General features: G+C 44.6%; 1 protein-coding gene across 1 annotated transcript in view; it reads left to right on the top strand.

Annotated features, from left to right (window-relative positions):
* LOC116826823 (butyrophilin subfamily 3 member A1-like) overlaps nt 1–9,209 on the top strand; it is a 156,246-nt gene that overhangs the window by 45,225 nt on the left and 101,812 nt on the right. The window lies entirely within an intron of this gene.

Consider the following 9,209-nt stretch of genomic DNA (forward strand, 5'->3'; position numbering starts at 1 on the left):
ACCTTGTCTCTATTTTAGGTTTATATTTTTTCACCTGTCAGGGCTTCTGACTTGGGTTGAGCTGGATACAAAGGCTACACTCTCTTACTATCAGCTTCTTGCTCCCAGCTCCTCACACATGCTCCTTCTCCTCTGGCTCCTCCCTGCCTGACTTGAGTGAGCTCCTTTTTAAACCCAGGTGCCCTGATTAGCCTGCCTTGATTGGCTGCAGGTGTTCTAATTAAAATAGCTATCTCTACTGCCTTCTAGAAAGATCTTAATTGGCTCCAGGTGCCTTGATTAACCTGGAACAACTGCCATTTGGTTACCAGGGTTTATTTAGCCTGGGGCTAATGTACCTGTTTCTCAGTACTTTACTATAGCCATCTGGCCTTGCCCCATCACAACTACAACAAATTTTGAAGGAAAGCAGACATTGTCCATGATTTTTCTCTGCTTTTTAAAAACCCCTAGTTTTCGATCCAGAAAAAGTTTTGACGGAAAATATATGTCCAACCCTTTTAATGAGCTTTAGTATCTTTTAGCACTAGCTGATGCTGAGAACTGGATTTGTGCCGAGAAGCAAAAGGCTTGTTTTTTCCCAGGGTCACCCATGGAGGGAGAGCAAGTGGGACAATTTGCGCTAGATCCCACAGAGGTCCCCATGAGAATATAGTACTGTATAGTATTGCAAGTTTTTTTATGGAAAGGAGCCCCCAAAATTGCTTTGCCTCAGGCCCCCTGAATCCTCTGAGCGGTCATGCCAAAACCCAGTGAATTGAGAGAGGTTGGGAACAGGTATTTGTACCTGATGGTAAGGGCCCCTTTTGAAGGCCTGAAGTACCAACTGCTCCTCCTTCTCTCTCTACTGTAGAATATCACAGCTAATTTTCTTCCATTAGGAGTCTAGTTACAGGCTGCTGAGCTGAATTCGCTTTGGGCTGATGGTGCACCAGCACTGGGGCTCCCCTACTACAAGCTGAAATCACTAAAGAGCTAAAATAACTGAGAGCTGAAATCACTGAGTGCTGTGGGGGGCTTGAAGATTTATTGCAGAGCAGCTAGCAGAGCAGTTTGCTGGATGACTGGTACGGCTCGTGGAAAAGCTGGTGGAGGTGATTTTGGGGTTGCTGGACTCAAGAGACTTTTGGGACTTTGGATGACTTTTTCGGTTGCTCGACATAAGACCCTGAGGGGAAAAGGACACTGCCAAACTTACTTGTGGGGAGGACTGTCTTTTGTTCATGGTTTGTATTATGAATCCGGTTTGTGGTGTTTCCCCAACATAATACCACACAGTTTCCCTTCGTTATTAAAAGGATTTTGCTACACTCAGGCTCTGTGCTTGCGAGAGGGGAAGTATTGCCTATGACAGGCATCTGGGGGGTGGGATGTAATTGTCCCAGGTCACTTGGTGGGGCTCGAGCTGGTTTTGCATTGTGTTATTGAAACGGAATCCCTGGATAATGAACCTGGCCCTTGTTGCTGCCAACTCAGAGGGGCAGAAGGGTTACATACATGTTATTCACCAGACTACATGTGAGTTTATGCTTTGTCCTTTATTAACCTGTTTCCTTGTGTGTCTCCTTCCATTGTTTTATGCCAGGCCAACAGACTTCAGTGGGACCAGGATTTCAGCCAAAGTTCTAATTAACATCTTAGCCCTTGTTGAGGTGCCCTTACCAACATACAAACTAAGTCTTCTGACTCAGGACCTGGATCTTGATGTGCATTGGACCCCCTGCACTTTTCATCAGGCCAAACCTGAGGGCCTCATTCACTCATTGACTGAGTCCTTACACAGGGAGTCAGTAGGAATTTGCCTCAGAAGGTCAGAGTAAAAAATAAAGACCTATGGATTCGGCCGAATGACTTTATTGGGCGTTGCTGGCACCCAGCACATCTTGGGGTTTGGCCCACTGGGCTTGATCCTGCCTTTCAAAGGAGGAAATCCCAAGGTCATTACTCAGACAAGCTGTTCCTGACTTAAGTGGCAGTTTAACCTGATTAAAGCTTGAGTAAAGTCCTGAGGATTGTCCTGTACGCAGTGGAGAGAGCTCTGCTGCACATCGACACATCAGTTACTTCAGGGAATGTGAAAAGGCAGCGGTCAGATTTCCATGATATGGAACTTGTCCTTGTGTCAACCACTCTGAGAACAGACTTCGTTACACTCCCAGACCAAGCTAAGGTCTCCACTGCTGCGTCTTTGCTCTAAGGGAGCGATGTCAGCTGGCTTGGGGTCAGGAGGAAACAATTTCTGGAAGTGAGATACAAGCCGCTCCTCTGTGAGCTGCAATAAGGAGCAATATGGAGCATAGTGGCTGTGCCTTACTCTGACTCGTCCTGCCCTGATGTGGATGGATGGATCCTGGATGTGCTACTCAGATGCTTCCACTCCTTTAATGAAGAGAAGCAGGATTCTGTCTAAGGGTTTGTCTACACCACAGGATTATTCCAATTTTATAGAAACCGGTTTTGGGAAACAGATTGTATAAAGTGCACGCGGCCCACTAAGCACATTAATTCGGCAGTGTGTGTCCATGTACCGAGGCTAGCATTGATTTCCGGAGCATTGCACTGTGGGTAGCTATCCCATAGCTATCTCATAGTTCCCGCAATCTCCCCTGCCCATTGGAATTCTGGGTTGAGATCTCAATTCATGATGAGGCAAAAACAGTGTCATGGGTGACTCGGGTAAATTTCATCAGTCAATCATCCCTCCATGAAAGCAACAGCAGACAATCATTTTGTGCCCTTTTCCCTGGATTGCCCTTGCATACGCCATAGCATGGCAACAATGGACCCTGTTTAGCCTTTTTTCACTGTCACCGTATGTCTACTGGATGCTGCTGACAGACGCGGTACTGCAGTGCTACACAGCAGCATCCCGTTGCCTTTGCAGGGTAGCAGAGTCGGTTACCAGCCCTACTGTACAGTCTGCTGCCTTGCAAGTTGATAATGATGGTTACCAGTCATATTGTACCGTCTGCTGGTGTCATGGGTGCTCCTGGCTGGTCTCACTGAGGTCTGACAGGGGCGCATGGATAAAAATGGGAATGACTCCCCAGGTCATTCCCTTCTTAAAGTTTTGTCTAATGGAGAGTCAGTCCTGCCTAGAATATCAAGCAAGCCTGCTAAAGAACCAGAGAGGCAAACAGCCGCTCCGGGTCAGAGCTCCAGACATCCCGCAGAAATGATAAGCTACATGCCATTCTAGGGGGTGCCCCTGCAACAACCCCACCTTTGCTTCCCTTCTCCCCAACCCCTCCTGGGCTATTGTGGCTGTTGTCCCCCCATTTGTGTGATGAAGTAATAAAGAATGCATGAATAAGAAACAACACTGACTTTATTGCCTCTGCAAGCAGAGATAAAAGCAGGGGGGAGGAGAAGGCAGTCTCTAGCTTCTATGATATTCCAGGCAGGAATGAATCTCCATTAGATATCAAAGAATGGGGGGAGGCAGCTTCCAGCTGCTATGATATTCCAGGCAGGACTGAATCTCCAGGAGACAAAACTTAAAGAAGAGAATGACAGGGAGTCATTTCCATTTTTGCCCAGACACCCCCGGCCAACCTCACCAAGGCCAGCCAGGAGCACTCATGGAATGATGAAGGCGGATATCAGTCACATTGCACCATCTGCCATCAGGAAGGAAAGGGAGTGCTGCTGTGTAGTGCTGCAGCACCGTGTCTGCCAGCAACATTCAAGAGATACGGTGACATTGAAAAAAGATGAGAAACATTTTTTTCCCTTTTCTTTCATGGGATGGGGTGGGAGTGGGGTGGCGACATACACCCTGAAGCACTTGCAACAATGTTTTTGACCCTTCAAGCTTTGGGAGCTCAGCCAAGAATGCAAATGGTTTTCGAGAACTGTGGGATAGCTAGAGACCTCAGTTCCCCCTCCCTCCCTATGTGAGCATCCATTTGATTCTTTGACTTTCCATTAGCCTTGTCTCAGCTCCTTAAGTTTCACACAGCACTGTGTTGAGTCCCTATTGTGGCCTCTATCTATCATAGCCTTGGAGATTTTTTCAAATGCTTTGACATTTTGTCTTTTGGAACGGAGCTCTAATAGAACAGATTCATCTCCCCATACAGAGATCAGCCTCAGTATCTCCCGTACGGTATATGCTGGAGCTCTTTTTTGATTCTGGGACTGCATGGTCTCCTGTGCTGATTGGCGCTCCACACTGGGAAAACAGGAAATGAAATTCAAAGTTTGCGGGGCTTTTCCTGTCTAACTGGCCAGTGCATCCAAGTTCAGATAGCTGTGGGATAGCGCCCGGAGGCCAATACCATTGAATTACGGCCACACTAACCCTAATCCAAAATGTCAATGCCGATATCAGCGCTACTTCCCTCATTGGGGAGGAGTACAGATATCAACATTAAGAGCCCTTTATATCGAAGTAAAGGGCTTCGTTGCATGGACGGGTGCAGGGTTAATGTGATTTAATGCTGCTAAATTCAATATAAACTTGTAGTGTAGACCAGTCCTAAGTGTTGCTATGGACAAATCATTATGAAAAGTATGAGGGGTCCGATCCTGAAAAGTGCCGAACTCTCTGGCTCTGCAAAGCTCTGAAGAACATGAATAGCTCAATTGACTACAGCTGCTTTATTGGATCTGGTCAGAGTGCTCAGCATCTTGCAAAACCAAACCCTATGTGCTTTATAACATGCACACACATACACACACACACACACACACACACACACACATAAATACCTAAAGGAAAAAAATCACACAACTAGCCAGAAGGATGTGGATTTCCAGTGTAATAGTATATATCATAACTGCTTTAAAAACTGTGCTCAATGGGTGAATAAATCCTGGAGTGAAGCTCTATTCTGGAATTGCTTTATGTGTTTTTAAATAAGAAGCTTATGTCAGGCTTAATCTTCCAGAGGCACAGTGCATCCCAGAGCTCCCATCATGAATGGAAGCTGTCAGCATGGGAGCACCCAGTGGCCCCACGTTCTGCTCCTTTCACCTCTGTGGTTTCCAGGAAAGCCCTGTCATATTCAGCGGATACCAAATGAACAAAATAAAAATAAAACTCACAAGCACTAAAGTTGGTAATCTCAGCACTATGGTTAGTGCATATACTATCATAATATACCTGAATTTGTATAACAATCTCATTACGTTTAGCATTTAGCCTGTAATCCGAAGGAAAACAGAGACAGAATATTTTAATGATTTTGCAAGTGTGTGTGTATCACCAGTGCCTTCTGTTGAATGGAATTAGAACTATTCAATTGCATTTCACAAGCCCTATACACATTACAGCTATTGGAGACATTTGTTTAGCTGAAGCAATAAAGGCCTGTGTTATAGGAATAGGAGAGATCTGGGTTCCATCTGTGCTGAGGTCATGGAGTTCACAGTGGTCATGACATGTAGAATAGTAACATCTGTAGTCTTACTTGGATTGTAATCCTCTTGAGGTAAGGGCTGTCTTTTTGTTCTGTGTTTGTACAGCACCTAGCACAATGGGGTCCTGCTCCATAACTGGGGCTTCTAGGTACTATCATAATACATCTAATAAATAATGTAGAGCAACTAACATTATGGGTTCTTGGGTCATTGTTGCAGATCCTAGGTGCTACCGTAACTCACCTAATAAATAATATACAACACCTAGAAAGTGCTATTACTGAGGCTCCTAGATGTTATGATAATACAAATAAGTAATAATAAAATATTATTATTAATAATGGTTGTCCACAGCTTCATTGCAATGTATTAAGCAAGACACACTAATGATCAAAGGAGAATATTTCACAATCTCACAAGAGAAGAGATAATAGGCCAAGTAATTTGCTTTCACAATGCAAAGAGTAGGGTGTGATGGGGCAGAGTGGCCCCGCACTGGTACCGCAGGGGTTAACCATTCTTTCCCAGCAGAGGAAGCCATGCCCCGGAAGCTCTGCTGGGCATGCTCCAACTGGAGAACAGGTATAAAAGCCTGCAGAGCAGCTCAGTCTGGGCTGACTACTGGAGGAGAAGGACACGCACTGCTAGTTCCTGAGAAGGGTGAGCCTGGGTGCCAGGATCCGGAGGCCAGCCAAGCTGGGACACTCCCTGATGCCCCGATGGAAGACATCACAGTAGGAGAACAGACTGGAGGACCCCCCCCTGCAGCAGAGAACCTGGCATTTATGGTAAGAAGTGACCCGGGGGAACTTTAAAGGCAAACAGCGTTAGAGCTGCATAGCACTCAGCATGTTGTGAGCAGATCCCCGCTGAGCAGGTGGCAAGAGGAGCTTTCCAGTACCAGGGACCTGGGTTGGGACTTGGTGGAGAGGACAGGCCTGGGCCCCCCTATCACCTCATCCCGAACTGTGAAGGGATTGTATGGACTATGGCCGGTAGGCTGCACTACCCTGCTTGTGAGGGGGTTTGCATGGACTCTGGCCATTAGGCCACACTGCTCCCACATTGGGGAGTGAGTTGTATGGACTCTGGACACTAGGGCATTCTACCCTGCTGGCGAGGGGGATGGTATACACTCCGGCTGCTAGGCCACAATACCCTGTTGCAAGGGGGACTGTATAGACTCCAGCCATTAAGCCGCACAGCTCTTATGCAGAGAGCGCTTTATGTGGACTCTGGCCTTTTGGCCACACCACCTGAGTACTTGGGGCAAGGTACATGGTTCTGTGGAAAGAGGCCATTAAGCCATGACTGGTCACCCACAGAGAGAAGGGCACAAGAACTTGAGAGTGGAGAGGTGCCGACACCACATCCCACCCCTGTCACAAAGGGGAGCTGTGGTGCCAGGCCCACCACATAGTGGTCATACATTTAAATTAATAGGCAGGTTCAATACAAAGAAGAGACACAGTTTCACCATCTGATGAATAATAGGCACAAAACAGAATGTTTTTGCTTAAAAGTACTTTTTTGTTAGATCTCAAACTCATGCGTGCGCGCGCACACACACACACACACACACAAATATGCTGTAACAGTAAATTCAGAATATCCTAAACCTTTATATTTACCAAAGTTAAGATGGTTCTGAGGAACTAGCAGCCAGGCTTCCAGGGAGCCTCTCCTTCCATCTAGCTGCTCTAGAACTTAGGTGTCAGATCTTTGCCCAAAGAAAAGTTTCCTCGGAGTGCTCCAAAGCAAATTCTTTTGCCTAATCTGTTATAGCTAATTTTACACAAAGCACAGAACCTACAGTGACTCCTTGTGGGTCATAATAGTAACCCCTAATTGGTCACCAATTCTCCTAGTTTCAGCAAACTGTTCATCATCTCTCATCATCAAAGCACTTCAAGTCATAACAGCAATAAAGCTTAGATGTCAGAGGGGTCGGGGGCACTTAAAAACAAGGTAGACTGGCCAAACATTCCTTCTATCTTCAGTACATTCACTTCTTGTCCCATTCTTCCATTTTGATAGCAAAACTGCAAATTTACAGCTGCACAGCATTGTCTTTCAGAGTGCTAAAGATTATGCCTAGCTCTGTGATGTTTGGGTTTCAGCTAGCAGTGTTTGGCCATGCAAAATCACTGACTGCTGTACTGCCAAGTTCCGTGGGAACATGCAGAATTGTCAAGATCTGGGTTATTACTTCATCTGAGGAGAGAGGAGACAAGGAGAACCAGGACACCGGAACCAATATAGAAGAAAGGGAAAGTTTTGTTCATTAACATAGAATCAGAAACGGGGGGTGGTAAATAGTAAAAGACAGTCCAAAGACAGAAACAGATACTTCATAAACCCTGAGGTTCTGACCCAGGCAAAATCCCAATGAAATGAAATGAGTAAAAACTAGGGCAAGTCAAATGCACTAAAATTTTTCAGGAAAAATTGACTTCAATAAAGAATAAAGTGTGCCTGTGATTGTGTCCATTTTACTTCCACTTTCATTGAGTATCTAGTGGAATATTTTACTAGTAGGAATACTAATAAATTTTTCCAGCTATCGAGCTATCAATTTCTCTAGCTCTTTCTTAAGTCATCAGAAATGTTTCAGAATGTAAATAATTTACTGGGTAATTGTTAATGTACGTTACAGCGGAAACACTGAACAAGAGTTTAAAAGGCGTAAATAAATGATAGCTTCTCTTTTTCCAGCTGCAGTGAGGAAGGTATTAGGTGAGTGAAGACCCATGTTCATTCTTGCTGATGTCCCCACTCCCATTGCTTGGGCCCAACTTAAATGTATACCCCAAATTAAGAAAGACAGTAAAAAGACTAAAAAAGTGCCACCATGGCTCAATAACCAGGTAAAAGAAGCAGTGAGCGATAAATAGTGTTCCTTTAAAAAGTGGAAGTCAAATCCTAGTGAGGTAAATAGAAAGGAGCATAAACGCTGCCAAATTAAGCGTAAACATGTCATAAGAAAAGCCAAAGAGGAGTTTGAAGAATGCCTAGCCAAAAACTCCAAAGGTAATAACAAAATGTTTTTTAAGTACATCAGAAGCAGGAAGCCTGCTAAACAACCAGTGGGGCCCCTCAATGATAGAGATAGAAAAGGAGCACTTAAAGACGATAAAGTCATTGCGGAGAAACTAAATGGATTCTTTGCTTCCATCTTTATGGCTGAGGATGTTAGGGAGATTCCCAAACCTGAGCCAGGTTTTGTAGGTGACAAATCTGAGGAAGTGACACAGATTGAAGTGTTAGTAGAGGAGGTTTTGGAATTAATTGATAAACTTAACATTAATATGTCACCAAGACCGATGGCATTCACCCAAGAGTTCTGAAAGAACTCAAATGTGAAACTGCGGAACTATTAAGTAGGGTTTTTTTAAGCTGTCCTTTAAATTACCTTCTGTACCGAATGACTGGAAGATAGCTAATGTAACGCCAATATTTTAAAAGGGCTCTAGAGGTGATCCTGGCAATTACAGACTGGTAAATCTAACCTTGGTACCGGGCAAATTAGTGGAAACAATAGTAAAGAATAAAATTGTCAGACCCATAGAAGAACATAAATTGTTGGGCAAAAGTCAACATGGTTTCTCTAATGGGAAATCGTGTCTTACTTATCTATTAGAGTTCTTTGAAAGGATCAATGAACATGTGGACAAGAGGGATCTAGTGGACATAGTGTACTTAGATTTCCAGAAAGCCTTTGACAAGGTCCCTCACCAAAGGCTATTAAGTTGTCATGGGATGAAAGGGAAGATCCTTTCATGGACTGAGATCTGGTTAAAAGACAGAGAATAAAAGACAGGAATTAATGGTAAATTCTCAGAATG

The sequence above is a fragment of the Chelonoidis abingdonii genome, chromosome 11, assembly GCF_003597395.2.
Source record: "Chelonoidis abingdonii isolate Lonesome George chromosome 11, CheloAbing_2.0, whole genome shotgun sequence".
Classification (NCBI taxonomy): domain Eukaryota; kingdom Metazoa; phylum Chordata; order Testudines; family Testudinidae; genus Chelonoidis; species Chelonoidis abingdonii.